The sequence below is a fragment of the Halichoeres trimaculatus genome, unplaced genomic scaffold, assembly GCF_033239565.1.
Source record: "Halichoeres trimaculatus isolate MK-OKI-2021-1 unplaced genomic scaffold, fHalTri1.1 fHalTri1_scaffold_20, whole genome shotgun sequence".
In the NCBI taxonomy this organism is placed as follows: Eukaryota; Metazoa; Chordata; class Actinopteri; order Labriformes; family Labridae; genus Halichoeres; species Halichoeres trimaculatus.
In genome coordinates, this window is record NW_027437198.1 from 27,084,178 (window position 1) to 27,101,461 (window position 17,284).

General features: G+C 40.2%; 1 protein-coding gene across 1 annotated transcript in view; it reads right to left on the reverse strand.

Annotated features, from left to right (window-relative positions):
- The window catches only part of elfn1a (extracellular leucine-rich repeat and fibronectin type III domain containing 1a), a 105,895-nt gene that overhangs the window by 29,741 nt on the left and 58,870 nt on the right, over positions 1-17,284 (reverse strand). The window contains exon 2 of the mRNA XM_074697657.1: positions 1,844-1,928. The gene's annotated coding sequence lies outside the window, so the exon portion shown is untranslated. The remainder of the gene's footprint in view (positions 1-1,843; positions 1,929-17,284) is intronic.

The following is a 17,284-nucleotide window of genomic DNA, read 5'->3' on the forward strand; positions in this document are numbered from 1 at the left end:
CCCCCAACATATCAGAATTTGGTCTCTAGCGCCACCTAGGCACACAAAAATGTCTCTCAGTGCGGCAGAAATTTTACAGAGAGATTAAAGCAGAGTCAAAATATTTGTCTCAATAAGATACACAGATTAAATGTAGGTACCCTTGACCTATCCCAAACAGGAAGCCAGCAATTTGCCTTTTAAAATTAAAATAAGGCCACATTTTGGACTTGAAACAAAAAGTATCTCCTCCCAGGCCATAAATGGTATCAACTTGAAATTTACTCAGATGACAGAGTGGACCTTTTTTTTACAAAAGTACTGTAGGAACATGTTGTTTCTCAAATAGTTTTTGAATGATGAACCCTCAAAGTTTGTGAACCCGAAAGAAGCCCTTTCAGCTTCCCCTATTAGAATGAATAGGAGAGGAGTATCCAGCTCCTTACAAGCTGCAGCAGTAAGAAATAATTCCCATGAATTTGCTCAAAAACTTGCCAAGACTAGCACACACAACAGATTCGGCCAAAAAGTTGATATCATGCAAAAATTGACCCCCAACATACCAAGATTTGCTCTCTAGCATCACCTAGACACACTAAAACGACTTTCAGTGGTGGCAGAAATGTCGTAGAGAGATCAAATGGATGTCAATATGTTTGTCTGTTTGAGACACACTAATTATATGCTAACACCCCAACCTATCTCAAACAGGAACCAAGTAATCTGCCTTTTAAAGTAAAATTAGGACACTTTTTGGGCTTGAAACAAAAGTCATCTGCTTCTAGGCCATTGATGGTATTGGCTTGAAATTTACTCAGATGACAGAGTGGACCCTGCTTTATAAAAGCTCTGTAAGAATTTGTTGTTTCTCAAATGGTTTTCGGATGACGAGCGCTCAAAGTCGGTGAACCCCAAAGAAGCCCTTTCAGCTTCCCCCATTAGAACGAATGGGAGGAGAGGATCAAGCTCCGCTCAAGCTGCAGCAGTTAGTTATTCCCATAAATGTGTCAAAAAAATTGCTTAAATCAGCATCACGAAAGAGATTCGGCCACCCCTGGCCTATCTCAAACAGGAACCTAGCAATTTGCCTTTCAAAATAAAATTAGGCCACGTTTTTGGGCTTGAAACAAAAGTTATCTCCTTTTAGGCCATAAATGGTACTGGCTTGAAATTTACTCAGATGACAGAGTGGACCCTGCTTTATAAAAGCTATGTAAGAATTCGATGTATCTCAAACGGTTTTCAAATGACGAGCCCTCAAAGTCAGTGAACCCCAAAGAAGCCGTTTCAGCTTCCCCTATTAGAATGAATGGGAGAAGAGAATCCAGCTCTACACAAGCTGCAGCAGTTAGGCCTCTACACAAAAAGTAAAAGTGGTACAGCTTTAAAAATGACACAGATGGATTCCTGGCAAAGTTTACTACAAAATATATTATTTTTAGAGAGATTTGGTCAAAATTGTGGCAGCTACGAGCAGATGTTTCAGAACTTTAGTCAATTTCAGGGCAACAGTAGGTGATGATGTCACACACTGATGACACTGATTGTGATATATTATTATTGTATTAGTGGTTAATTTGGTCTCAACATAGTACCGACAATGACATTGTTTATCGTCAATATTTTTGTAATTTTGTTAGGCCTGGGCCTAACATGACAATCTGGACACAACAACAACAACAACAACAACAACATGCAGATCTTACCCTGCATGACACGTCCTTTGCGCAGCAACATGTCTTTGGCTCTGTCCCTGTCATGTGTATTGACCAGGAGCTTAGTGATGGATTCTGTGTGATCCTCTTAGGAGGCGTTTGCTCATGCAGAGCTGCAACAAGCCAGTGTACCAAATACCTGCGCTTACCTCTGTAATCTAGGCTGAAGTCCTCACACTGAGAGACCATCCCTGGTGTCCTCCAGCAGGGCAGATGTTCACCGAGTCTTCAAATCTGAGGAGAACAAGGAAGAAGGAGAGCTGCACTTTAATATTTGAAAGAAATGAGTCCAAAAAGAGTTGATTTAACATGCTGATGTGGATAACAAACACGGAAAAGTCACTGTGCTCAAGCTGAGTCACAAAGGACAACCTTCTTCTGGCGTCACAGTCTCTGAAACGAATTCAGCGAGCATGAATCTTCTTTTTTCCCGTCTTTATTTGAAGATTTGGAACCACCTCATTAACCTTATCTAACAAGCACGAGCTAATGGAATCCTCTGTTTCAGTTTCCGCTGCTGCCAAAGTTAGTTTGACTAATTAATCAAACATCAGGTCCCCCTCCTCTATCATCCCATTGACTCCTGCTGAAATGAGGAGAATGTGCACACACACACACACACACACACACACTGACGGCCCAGAGGAGAGGAGGCTGCTCGGGCACATCCAGCAGTTTTATGTGGAGTCAGAATAAAGGAGGAGGACGCTTTGTTCTGCAGAGGAATGGATGTTTTGTATTCCCAACAATAAATATGAATGAAACATGATTTCCTCCTTTTGTCCACTCGTCGTCTTTGCATTTATGGTTCTGTTTACTCCAGCACAGCCGCCATTTCTCCACCTACATACATATTAATATCTGCACAGCCAGGATTCATATTGCTCCTCCTGCTCTAATGAAACAATTCTGCTTTCTCATCCCCGTGATTCAGACAGTATGACATGCCGTATCAGATATGAAGCACGGGCAAAATTCAATCTTCAACAATCAGTAATGGAAATCTGCAAAATGGCTAGATTTCCCCGCAAATGAGAGGACAATAGATAATGTGATTCAATTAGCCGCTAAGGCCTCTATTTGCATTTCCAGTGAAAGGGGTGATAGTTTAAGTGGCCCAAGGCAGCTGGCTTTCAGCAAAAGGCCCGTGACAACACACAAAAAACGCAGCGGAACCGAAAGAAAAGGGGTAGTTTGGAAGTCTTCAGCGGTATTCTTTAATTACTCATCATAATGACTCCATTTAGCCGTTCAATGACCCGTTTTATGGCATTGAACAGGCATGGGAAGCTCTCTGTCCTTGGCAGGGTCAGTCCTGCAGCTGCCCCGGCTCGCCATGCTTCGAGTTTTTCTTCTGCTGCTGCTTCTTCTTTTTCCCACCCACTGGGCTCTGACAGAAAGGTTCCCCAGATTTTCCCTTGAAACTTAAATGAAGCATGGACTCAACATCAATCCGCGAGGGGATCGAGTCGAAGAAGGGTTCATTATGTGGAGGAAGGCAATTACTCTTAATGAGTGCTGTCACGCGTCAGACAAAGACAGGTTTTTCATGTTTGCACCCGCTGTCAAGTCAACTTCTGACCATCTGTGTATCTATGGAGCCAAAATGATGATTTTACAGTTTGAGATTGAAAATAAAACTTGCCATTAAAAAAAAAAAAAACATTTGATTGAATAACATATATAATTAAAAAGTACAATGGTATCAAAACAGGTAATAGCATTGCTAACGTTTTGCTAAAGTTGAAAACACACACTTTTTTTTTGCTTACTGTCTTTTTTCAGTTTCAACTTTCTGTTGCTCTTTTGGCAAGGAGGGGCCACGCGATGGGGCGTAGGTGCAAAAATGACGTTATTCTTCCGCCACAAGCTGCGCAGACCCTGCAGATGTGTCATAAATCACCCTTTAGCGGTCGCTGTTTTTGCATCTATATTCATTGCGTTTGAAAGGCAGGCGCAAACCGGCACAGTGTCACTCTCAAACGGCTGTGGTCATTGTGGCATGGAGGTGCAATGAAGGACTGTCAGAAATAATAACAGTGGAGACATATCGTCTATCCAACGCTACTTCTGACACTATTGGTTGAGAGCCGTAAAGTGGAGCAGAACATGGCAGGAAGTTAAAGCTGGAGGGCATGGTTTGCACATTACTTATGTATTGTCTGGGAATAACAAGGCAGTTGGCTGGACCCCACAGACCTAAGAGACCCTTGAATGTGAGACATCTACAGTTCACATGGAGCCCCCAAAACCAAAGGTTAGTCTGTTTCTTTCTGCTGTTTTTACATCAAGAAGTGGGATGGATTAAAGTTAGGTTTAAAATGATGTAACATCCATTAAGTGGCTAAGGCCCACTAAAGCAAGCTAGCCAGTGTTAGCTACCAGGCGTTATCTAGCTAACCTGTGGCTAATCATGACAAAGACTCTGAGATTTCTCTGATTTCTCCAGGAGTTAGAGGCCAATGTCCTCACTAACAAGGCCTAATAAACGTATTAATTCAAAATATCCAGTAGCATCAATCTTCAGCTCAGTCACATTATCAGGATTAGGATTATTACATAATTTCAAAAACAACTTTAATCCATCCCACTTGATTAACAACAGCAGAAAGAAACAGACTGACTTGTAGTTTTGGAGTTTTAGTTGAACATGTGGATGTCAAACGCTTTAGGGTCTCAAAAGTCCTGTGGGGTCCAGCTGAGTGCTGCGTTATTAGCTAACAATATGCCCTCCTAGCCCCCCCCCCTCCATGGCTAAAGAGTGACAGGAAGTCCAAAGTGAAAAAAAAGACAGTACGTGACTAAAATTGTCTTTGTTTTCGAATTAAGCAATACATTAACAATACCATTTCCTGTTTTGATACCATTATACATGTTTTATGATACACGTTTTTCAATGCAAATGTTTCTGTTTTCAGTTACGGGATGATTTTTTTTTCAATCAATTTTATTTTTTCAATCCCGAAATTTAAAATCATGATTTTGAGAGTGACAGAAAGTTAAGAGTGAAAAAAAAATTTACGCAAAAAACAAAAAAAGTGAGATCGAAAAAGAGAAACATAAAAATGGGATTTTAATTTAAAAAAATCAGAAATTAAATAAAATAAAATAATGTGAAACATTTATGTTCGTATTTTAACTTCAGCAAAAGGTTATTAATGCTATTTACCGTTTTGATGCCATTATATTTTTTTTTTTATAAATATTCTGCATTGCTAATGTTTCTTTTTTCAGTTTCAGTTTTAGAATTACAAATTTTATTTTTTAAAGTTACTGTTTTGGCTCCTCATATATCCCCACTCCTCTGATTTCACTTTCTTGGAATACATTTGTCGCAGAAAGCTGTCAGAGGTTTGCAGAACCTGATTTTAGAAAATAAAATCCAACCAAGTGAAAGTTGCACCAACACGGACTGAATCTTCTCTTTAGTAAATTATTAAACTCCTCCGTGGAGCCAGTCTCGATCCTCTCACGGCTCAAACACTCGTCTCTTTCTGCTGCTCTCCCTGAGACGTGATGTACACCAGGACGGTTTAGGTTGAGCCCTGAAGCAAAGGGTGCCGAGGAGACGCGGACCCCATATGGTCTTGAGGAGCAGGGATTTCTGGCGAACCTCCAGGATGCTGACCCGGAGCATGGAAAGGTTGAGCCCTAGCACTGGTGCGAGCCTGTATATGAGGACGAAAATAGCTCGCTCTGGTCTGTGGTTTGATAAAAACCATCCATGATTCAAACCCACTGGCTGTTTATTCCACTTTCTCCGATAAGTACGGCGCAGAAAGGACCTTGGAGTTAATTTGTTTTGATTTGTGCGATCACTGCTTTAAGTGGATGCTAAAAAAAATCCAATTTGGAACATGTTATGAAAGGATTAGAGGTTTGATACTCCAGACTGGCGCGCACCCTGCTTATCTTTGTGCATAAACATGACAAACCCTGTGCGTAGCTGTGTCTGTTCATTAAATGAAGAGATCAGCGTGCTCAAGTGGTCGGCAGAAAAAAGGTCTCTGCAGGACGGTCGTAGAAGACGCCATGCTACACTCACATGGCAGGAAATCAACCAGGAAGACACTTTATCCGCTTTGCTTTAGTCGACTGAATGTTCCTGCAGGGTAAACACAGAGAAATGAACAAAGTGTGATCACTTTGTTAGCTGAGCGATGGATTGGACACGTTAAGCTCATCAACACTCACCGATCTCTGTTTCTTTGTGTTTGAAAAATGTGATTTCAGTTAGAGTTGGTCAATATGAAGACATTAATCACTACATATGAACTCTTATTTCCCCTCGGTCTGCATAAACCACACACACTGAAGTACGACGATGCAAAAACATCAATAATCCTGACAGTTGTTGCCATGAGCAGCAGGTCATTATCGCTTATTGGCATCATCGCCAGGAAATCCATACTCTGCATCTTTCTCATTAGTTTTTCCACTTCACCCTTTAAATGACACACACGACGCTCGCCATGCACACACACACACACACACACACACACACACACACACACACACACACACACACACACACATGTATGAACGATCTGCAGAGACACTTGAGTATGAGCTAAACTCAGCAGGAAACCAAAGTGGGTTGAATCTCTGCAGCTTCTGCACAGAGTTAGCACAAAGACTCCAGCTCCCTAAACCTCTGATAAAAAAAACTTGTCTGGAGTGTTGTACTTCTGTGTGAACCCAGCAGGCATCAGGTGTTCCCAACAAGCTCCACTTGTTTAGAGGAGTCCTTAAAACACGCATTGACCCTGGCACCAGTTGCTAGGCTGCCGTGTTTAAAGCTTTTGTGGTTTCGAGCTTTGACTGTGGTTCAGTTCGTTATAACTCTCCTCCTGATGTAAATGCAGAAACAGAAAACGTCAAACGCTGAGCGTGAATCTTACAGTAATGTCAAAACCATCAAACCTGGTCTGTATCCTCTTTTTCAGGTCTAGTCTGAGTCTGTGCGTGGTGACTGATGCTGCTTGTCTTCCATGTCTTGGAGTAAAAACACTAAAACCAATCTGCTGTCTGCAAACTGAGCGCCCCTAGAGGCCAGGAGTGGGAATGGGTATGTGCGCCCATTCCCACTTCTGTCTGTTCTTCCCATGTCTAAGTTTGTTTTCTTATATGTCTTGGAAGAGATGTAACTGAAATGAAATTTTCCCTCTGGATTAATCAAGTATTCTCATTCTGATTCTGATTCTCATTTGAAACAATACGGTACCAATACCTGGTACCTAGCAAACAGTACTGGTACTCAACACTTCTAATTTTTAGTACTTTTGTGTGTGTATGTAGTAATAAACATTTAACATTTTTATTTCTCAATATATATATAAACTTGCAATGCTGTGTTCATGTCCAGCAAGGAAAATCTCCTACTGTTCCCTCACAGTCACAAGGATGTGTTTAGGTACCTAAATGTCTGATAATGTCTGATTGGCATCAGACATAACAGCCCCTGATCAGGAATCAGAAATATATCTATATATCTCTATATCCTCCTGACTACCAGTAGTTCAAATCTGTCCTCTGTGGAGGACATTTGTAAACCTAAATATCTTCCACCTACTTCACACTACTGAATAAACTCTTCATGCCATCTACAGAGGAGATTTGGGGCTTTTCAATGATACCAAATGTTAAAGGGTGGGGCTTTGGTTCCTTTCTCTTTTTCATTAAGGAAAATGGCGTCCATCAGTGGAAGTGCAATTTATGGGAAGAGGAAAAGTAAGTGTATAAAACTTTTTAAAAAGCAATTTTTTGCTTGAAATTTTGGTGGCATATTTTATATGGGACTCTTAACGACACATTTAAACATTGTCTGAATAATTTTACTGTACTTTAGCATTGTAATATACTTGTAATATACATAATATATGAATAAAAAAAAAAAAGAAGAAAAAATTGTTCAGTATTCTAATAACCTCACAAAGATTGGGGAATCTTAAAATCTTTGTGATTGGACAATATTTTTTTCCTGGCAGTCAGGAGGATATATCTATTTATTATCACAGTGATCTCTGTGTGAAGAGTAAACAGGTGCCTTTATTTTTGCAATTCGACCACTAGAAAAATCCTGTTCTTTCACCATCTTGTCTCTGTCTGGCAAGTTAGAAATTTACGAGTGTGTATGGTACAGTAATATTCTGTGTGACAGGGACCACACAAGGGGGCGTTGGTGCAAAAATGACATCATTTGTCTGCACAAACAGACTGCCCGGATGCATCATAAATCGCCCTTTAGAGGTCGCTGTTTTCGCGTCTATATTTAGCTTGTTTGAAAGGCAGCCGCAAACCGGCACAGCGTCACACTCAAACGGCTGTGGGCATTGTGGCATGGAGGGGCAATAAAGGACTGTCAGAAATAAAACTAGCTGGGACATATTGTCTATCCAACATTGTCACCCTATATATGCAGCGACACTATTGGTTGAGAGCCGTAAAGTGGAGCAGAACATGGCAGGAGCTTAAAGCTGGGACGCAATGTATTAGAGTAGAAGTATCAGATCAGGACTCAGTATCGGCAGATACCTAATAATAAATTACTCTGACATGGGGGCAAAAAAAAAAAACCCTAGTCTGGACATCCCTACCTGTAGGTGTCAGATGTTTTGCAAAAGTTTCAACAAATGTAAAGCAACAACACAACAGAAGAGAACAATATAGCTCTAATGCTAACGATATGACGTGACAGGGTTATTAAGTTTAATATATCATGCATGACATATCACTGGTAAATACAGAAATATAAGTCCTATGAAGGATATCACTGAGTGAGACCCCAATGAAAGTGTATTTTTCATAGCTGAAGTTAAAATGAAAACAATCATTTACTGATTTACACAACTTTCCTGTGTCTGTTGGAATTTGCAAATCATCTGACACCTACCAGCCACCGTACTTTATGCATTTTAAGCTTTGCATTGTTGACACTTTCTATTCATTTGTTTTGTTGTTATTTGCAAATGTTAATGACAGATTTGTTTCTCCACCTCAGGTCTGTGAGGGCCGTTCAGGTGTTTGCAGATCATTGAGCCTCGTCAGCAAAGTCCGTTAGCTCTCTGTTTAATCCTGCTCTGTTAACTTCCAGTCAGCAGGAAGCTCCGTGCTAGAATTAAACCTCACTGTACATTAGGTATAAAACACACACACATACACACACACGCTCCACCGCTCGCAGGAACAGTAGCTATAATTAAATCAGAACAGTTTTTGATGTCTCCAGCCTGACACAGTTTTAGGTGGTGAACACATTTCCTGATCCAGAGCTGCCAATCACGGAGGACATCACTTTGCTGCGCTTAAAAAAAGCCGAGCAGCTGGAGTGGAGGAGTGTGTGCAGAAACTTAGCGAGGCTTTGTAGCACGCTGCACAGACAGCGAGAGGAGCGGCGGGAAAGACGGCCGCTCCTCAAACACTCCGGTGAATGAGAACGTGGGGTTGGAGGTTTGTTGTGGGTTTACTTCAGCTTCAATCTGTTCTTGTTTTTCATGACGAACATGAGAAACGCTCAACCTTTGAGTCTGTGTGGGGTAAGAATCCAGATGCAGCCAGCGTCCATTAACCACCAAACAACAGCACCTGGGGTAAAGTCACCAGATTTACATACTTTCTCATATTCAAGACGTGAAGTTGTTGATTTTACATCTGAGTGAGTCAGCCTGAGCAGAGCCTGGAGGTATAGGAAGAAGCAGCAGCCAGTTCCCCTGGAGGATATGGAAGAATATGCCTGTTAAACCCTCAAACAACAAGCTCTCAGCAAAGCAACACACAAACACACATGCCCACATCCATTTAAACGCCTTCCGATGTGCATGTCGATGCGCACTGTAAACTTTGAAATTGCCTTTCTAAAAATAGGCACAGGGTAATACTTACTGTAGCGTCAACCATGGCGAACGCTATCTACGGCAAAAAGCACATTTGAGACAGAATGGGTTTCCTGATGGCTCCACGAAAGGCGGGCTACGGTGTCCCTGTTCCTCCACTCATTCAATATTAAAGCTTGCTTTCTAGAGCAGACGTAATGATGCTGTAATGGCTCCATGAGAGAAAGGAGCACAGGTCGCTTGTTGCTGAAGTACAGGAGGAGAGTGTGAGAGTGTGTGGTACACTCTTCACCGCGTGTGATTACAGATTTCTGCACTTTGTGTGCAGAGAATTAACATTTTGTAAAGCTACGGTGAGAAATCTCATACCTCTCCGGTTCTTCTCCACGTACCTCCTTATCTAATATTAAAGCTGAGGGATGAAATATTCAGTTTAAAGGAGCGTTGCAATAGTTCAGCCAAGATGTCACAGCAGTTAATGAGCAGCGCTGGTTAGAGACGAGGCCTGGGCGACAAACGATAAAGATATATATGCCAAAATAACTTTTCCTCCTGGATAGAAATGTGAAACATGGTCGATAGAAATAATTGGTTCATGTTTTGACAGACGATTGATCTGTCAATCAATTCCCAAACTGCAGGGGGCAGCGTATCACAAATGTACATCTACCAGAGTCCTCAACGAGAGTGGAAGAAGTCTGACTTTGTTTACAACATTTTAACCGATTTCTCTTCTCTGCCGAGAGTGGCTACAATTTCACGCCATGAATTATCTAACACTCAGTCGTCACGGTGATCCCTGTGTGAAGAGTCATACAGATGCCTGTATTTCTGCTCTTTGACCACTAGGAGATCCGATTCTTCCGCCATCTTGTCTGCATGTTTCTGTTCAGCAGTTTAGAAGTTTTGAGTGTGCGCAGCTTGGAAATTTTCGGCATGAAAGGGGCGAAGAAAGAAGGTGTAGGTGCAAAAATGACGTCATTGGCACGACAGCAAGTTGACCCTGCAGATGCATCAAGCATATATCAGCCTTTAGCGATCGCTGCTTTTGCGTCTCTATTTAGCTGATTTGAAAGACTGGCGCAAACCGGCACAGTGTCACACTCAAACAGCTGAGGTCCGTGTGGCACGGAGGTGCAATGAAGGACTGTCAGAAATAAAAATAGTGGAGACACATCATCTATCCAACAAAGCTATTCTTGAGCTTTGATTCTTTAACTGGGGCTTTGTGTTTTCACCGACTGCACTGGTGTCCACATTATATATACAGCGACACTATTGGTTGAGAGCCGTAAAGTGGAGCAGAACATGGCAGGAGCTTAAAACTGGGATGTGATGTATTAGAGTAGAAGTATCAGATCTGGACTCAGTATCGGCAGATACCCAATAATAAATGACAGGACTCAGGCTCGGGGGCAGAAAAAACCCTGGCCATGCAGGGGGCGTAGGTGCAAAAATGACATCATTCATCTGCACAAAGCCGCAAAGACCCTGCAGATGCGTCAAGCAAGAATCAGCCTTTAGTGGTCACTGTTTTTGCATCTGTATTTAGCTCGTTTGAAAGGCAGACGCAAACCGGCACAGTGTCACACTCAAAGGGCCAATTAAGGACTGTGTGAAATAAAAATAGTTAAGACATATTGTCTGTCCAACAATGCCATTTCTGAGCTTCGATTTTTTTAATTGGGGCTTTGTGTTTTTGCCGGCTGCGCTGGTCTCTCCCGAGAGCACAGGAGATGAACCTCCCTCTTCATCCGCCTGTGGCTCAGTTAAAGCATCACTGTCACATCAGACACAGCTCTCACCTACGACCCATGCTTTTGATTTCTCCACCTCCATGCTTCAAACTTCATTTTTCATTTACAGCCACTCTGCACTCCCAAACTCTCCATGGTGACAGCAGCTAGCATGGGCTACATCTTAGTGCTAGCAAAAGTAAAGAAGATGTTCTAGTTTTATTTTTCTCAAGTAGTTCTGTTGTGTTGTTCTTCAACTCACCTATGAGTAAAGGACAAAACTGTTATAATATAATATAATATGATATAATATAATATGATATAATATAATATAATATAATATAATATAATATAATATAATATAATATAATATAATATGATATAATATAATAAAATATAATTTAATCCAATATAATAAAATGTAATATAATATAATATAATATAATATAATATAATTTAATATAATATAATAAGATATAAAATAATATGATATAATATAATATAATATATGATATATTATAATATAATATCATATGATATAATTTAATATAATATAATATAATATAATATAATATGATATAATATGATATAATATAATATAATATAATATGATATAATATAATATGATATAAATATAATATAATATAATATAATATAATATAATATAATATGATATAATATGATATGATATAATATAATATAATATGATATAATATAATAAAATGCAATTTAATTAAAAATAATAAAATGTAATATAATATAATATAATATAATATAATATAATATAATATAATATAATATAATATAATATAATATAATATAATATAATTCATATTGTGATAAACATCAATATTGACTGATGTGAAAAAAAAAATCCTGATAAGATTGTCTCTGGTATCACCCAGCCCTGTTAGAGAGTGTTGTCTCTTCTGTTTGTTGAACATCATTGAGATCAGGAAACTGATCCATCACACACTTGATGAAGTCAGATGTTTTCCACCCTCACAGTCAGATCGTACCATAGCTCCTCTTTCTCGGTTTCTCTTATATAACGTTGGAAGTGACAGTGCGTAAGCGTGGCGGCTCTTTTGTTGTTTTGACATGTAAAAGCTGTGCACTTAACCTTTGCCCCGCTGAAGGAAACCCTGCTGTTGACTCTCCTCTCCAGAGCTGCTCTCATAATCTTTTGTTGGAGCCGTTTCCTGCACTCGCCGTGCACGCTGCACCGAGGGCCACCGAGGCAGGAAAGCTATTAAAGAGCACAAACTCTGGGCCTGTTTTCTTTAGCCTGGGGAATCATTCATTTCATGCCTCATCTTTGCTCTAAACTTTCTTCTTCTCTGCTTCCGCTGGCTGTGAATGGTGATGAATGGAGCCTGAGAGCGGCCCGGCACGCAGGCCTGTGACAAAGACATTAATGTACTCCCATGTCTGCTCCTGCTCTCCAGGATTGTTCATCAGAGGCGTCCCGTGAAGCACCATAATGACTTTTTATTCCCGGCCACAGTCAGATCTCCTGAGTGACACCGGCTCTAATTTGTTATTATCTGGAATAAGTGGGGTAGAACGATAAGGATGAGGAGAATAACGGAGGCTCTGTGTTTGACTTCTTCAGGCCAGGAGCAGCTGAGGAAGGCTTTGTGTGCTGGACAGTCTGCAGAGCGGTTGGAGCATGTGCAGAGAGGAGAGCAGGCTAATGCACACGGGGTCTTTTCAGGAAGAGAAAGGATTCATGCTACGATGCCCACTTTCACTACCGAGATGATGCATGAGGTCACTTAAAGCACTTCCAATCTTATTTTTAGTTGTGAAAGAATCTCATACCGTGGCACCAGTTTAGCTCTGCTTTCTGAGGTTGAGCTGCAGGCCGTCTCTGCACAAAATATTTAATCTCTGAGTGAAACATCCAGAGAGGGTTACAGTTCACTCACAGTGCAAAGTCTGCTGAGAGGAACAGGCGATGTGATGAGCAGGGGTTAAAGGCACCTGAGCGACATATGGGGCAAAAACAAGCCCTGGTGTTGGGCTCAGACTTGTGTGCACTACTTTCCATCAGGAAGCTGCTGACGGAAAGCTCAAAATTCAAATTGTAAATCAGGGGAGCTCCATGCTAGGGCTGCCAACATTGGTCGACTATTCATGATGACGTCAATGATCAAAATCGCTAGTTGCTTATTTAATAATCAAAGTCTTTGTTTTCGTTTGAAACTTTGTTTTTCCCTCAAAACTGCCTTTGTACTTTCTCATCTTGTTTGCCGTTCTGTCCTTGACGCACATGCCCAGTAGCGGTCACCCTTGATGTCACCAGAAAAGTTTTGCCCAAACAGTTTTATGGCTAACCGACAACAGAGCTCGAAAGTTTGGGAGCATGTTTCAGAAATAAAAGAGAATAAGAATGTGCAATGCAAAACCTGCAAAATCTACAAAAAAAAAAAAAAAAAGCACGTCATGGCTGAATCATCATCTGACCAAGAGGGGCACTTGTTGGTAAGCTAATATGGGGCACCTGTTGTAAAGTTTCACACACTGCAAACAATAACATTTCTTCACATCTAGCTCTAAAACAATATTTTTCTGCAGCTTAAGAGAAAATTTTGAGAAACAGATCTGTAAAACATTAAAAATTAAATGTTGAATGTTAATTATAAATGTTATAAATAAATGTCCTAATTCTAAATATTTAGCTACGTTTCCAAACATCTAATTTCATTCTCAATATTTAGCTAGGAGATTTATAAATCTTTTGCAAAGACTTTTTCAAAGATATTTGCTAAGATTTCTAAATATGAAGTGAAGATTTGTAAATCTTGAGGTACGATTTCTTAATATTTAGCTAACATGCAAATTCACACTCCCGCCAGCCGGAAGCACCAAAATAAAATTCAGAGGAAGCGATTTTGAGAATGTCAAGTTCCACTTCTTCGACGTTGGCCACAGCATCTTCAACAGCCCCATCACAGCACTTGGTAAGTTTATTTTCTAATGGCTGATTTAGCCGACTGTGTTTGACTTTCTCAAAATCTACTTGGCTGGATCGCTTCCTCCAACTTTTATTTTGGTACTTCTGGAAGGCAGGAGTGTGAATTTGGATGTATGCCATACATTTAGAAATCATACCTCGAGATTTAACAAATTTTGACTTCATATTTGGAAACCTTTTCTTAAGTTTTTGAAATTTTGACTAAATATTTAGAAATAGCAAATATCTTGAAATCTTTGCAAAACATTTATAAATGTTTGATAAATATTTAGCTAAGACTAAATGTTTGGAAACGTAGCTAAATATTTAGAATCAGGACATTTATTTATAATATTTGTAAATAACATTCAACATTTAGATAAAACATTAGCCATTCATATATTATATTTGACAAATTTATTTCACAAATTTTTCCCGAAATCTGAAGAAAAAGTGACGTTTTAGAACTAAAGGTGGGGAAATGTTATTTGTAGTTCGTGAAACTTTACAATCAGCACCCTTTAAGCTAATTGGCTAATTAGCTGCTAACTATAACGCCAACAATGAGCTTCTAACTTAATAGTGACGTCGTTTTTGAATAGGAAATGTGATGATGCTAATGTTTCATGACGCTACTTTCACTCTTTGATGGAAAATGCTGTTACAAAGCCAACAACATGTAGACTCCAGCTAACAGACGTCCTGACTGAAGGGATCTTAAACATGTTGGTGATGAACATGAGACTCTTGGCCGTGGTTGCCGATTAAGGTTTCAAAGAGACCCAGAAAACCATAACAACCACCAATCCGATCCTCCTTCACCACAGTGATTGAGGAGAAATGATGAAAATGAAAATGATGAAAAAATAAAGAGCTTGCTGACTGAGAAATCAATAAATCAGTCTTTTTTAAAGCATAAAACATAAGCAATGTATTTTTTTTTTTTTTTTTACTGAACTGATATGTTGAATGTTTATCGTTAAACCTACTTTATTGCATCTGATGTAACAGCTGACTTTCTGAATTGGTAATTGGTAAATAGGTTTCAAAAAAAAAAGTAAGTTTTCCATGTTTTTTTTCAGCTGAATTAAGACCATTTTGCTCCACTGAATGCAAAAATAACATCATTTTTATCTTTATCGGGTCAGGTTTTTATGCTAATTTGATTTTGAAAAATCCAATCTTCTGATGTTGATTAAACTTTTGTGACATTATCAGTTGATTTCCATTATTTCTCATCCAAAAAAAGGTTTAAAGGGAAAAAATGTCCTCAATATGCAAAATTTGTTTATTGCAAGAAATATACAATAATTTTGCATCATATGATGTGAAAATACCTGTAAACAAAATAGTCAAAAACAAACATGTATTTTAGTTTAGAAAGTTGATCTGATTGAGCAAAACCGATGTGCTTTTTGGATTTAGCACAACAAATTTATCATCTAAAAAACTCAAACAATAAACTTGGTGTTCACCAGTGTAATCGTCCTAAAGCTTACTTTTCTACATCATCTTATGTCTTTAAGGTAAAGCAGACCCTTGGAGCAAAGTTTCTGCCAGTGCAATAAGCTGCAATTTATGTAAAATCCAATTAACTGACAGATCGCAAAAGTAAAATCTAATGTCTGCATCCTAAAGAAAATCCACATTTTATGCAACAAAACCTTTTAAAAACCAGATTTCTTCCCTCTATGTCCTCTCACAGCCGTTCAGATGTGTTCAGTTGTATTTGTTTCATAGTTGTTGGTGATAAATCATAAAATGTCAGTTCACTGAGACAGACGCAGCCTCTGTTAAGTCGTGTGGACGGCTCTAAAAGCAATCCTGGCTGTGTAAAGGACAAAGGTATAAGCCCTCTATAAAGAGGAGCTTGTGGTTTAATTGATGGGATCAGAGGAGACTTAGAGGACTCTGAGATGTAAAAGCCTGGAATTGCTGCGTCCCCTGTGAGAACCTGAAGGCCCTGGAGTAGTTTGCAGAGGTTGTCACAATGACTGAATGCTGCAAAATCCTGGCGTTTAAGTTTATTATCGCGCCTAAAGCACCTCAGATTGAAATTCTTGCTGTGTAAAAGTGAGTTCTTGCACACCTCGAGTTAACTGCGAGGTGCTGTATATCTGGGACAAGATCTGACATGAAAAATGACAAGTGGTGCTCTCCTGTTCAGCTCACACAGCTCAGAGTGCACAGGGGAGGGGAGTGCAGGGCCCAGGGGGCTGCAGTGTACATATGTTAACACAAAAACCTGCACGGCTGCACACCAGGAGGACTCCGAGTGCCCCCACACCCAGAGCGTGTCCACAGGGCACGTCCCAGACACTCAGCGCAGGATCCGTCTCACTGTACACACAGCCTCTGTGTTCATTAGTCAGGGAAGTGGTCGAACCTGCTGCTAACACACTCCGTCCATTCATATATTCAGCGCTGCTCAAAGTTAAGAATCAATACAGCTCTTCAGACACGGTTTCACTGACTATTCATTAATCCACTCATGAATATGGAATTATTCAGACCTCGTTGGGTGGGGGGGTCTGGAAAAACATCCTCTCCTGACCACAGCCAGCCTCGCTCCTCGGGAGAGAGCACTTTATTCTCTCGGCTTCCCCCTCTGCAGCAGGCCCACTCAATAAATCACGGCGCAGCGCTCCGCCTTCGCTCTGCAGCCGCTAACACACCAGTGTCAGTGACTGTGAGGATAAATTGTAATGACTCAGCAATCTCTTCGCTAAAAGAGGTTTGCTTTGGCTCTCTATTCCAAGAAGTGGGAAAGCAAATATGTAAAACGGTGAGTTTAGCTCAGACACAACCGCAGCTTGGATGTTATGACTGCCAGATGATCAGGGCGGTCTCCTCCTCCTCCCATTGAATAATTAAAAGGGGAAAATGAACAGCAGACATCATCCATAATACAAAGAGGAGGAGTAACTGGAGATACGCACATGTGCAGAGAGTATCAAACAAATGGGGTTGCATTGCAAAGTTCACTTTACAGTAAGCACCATGTCTACGGTCTGTGTTTCTAACCCAAGGATCTTCAACCTGCAGCTCTTTGACTCCTCTGCA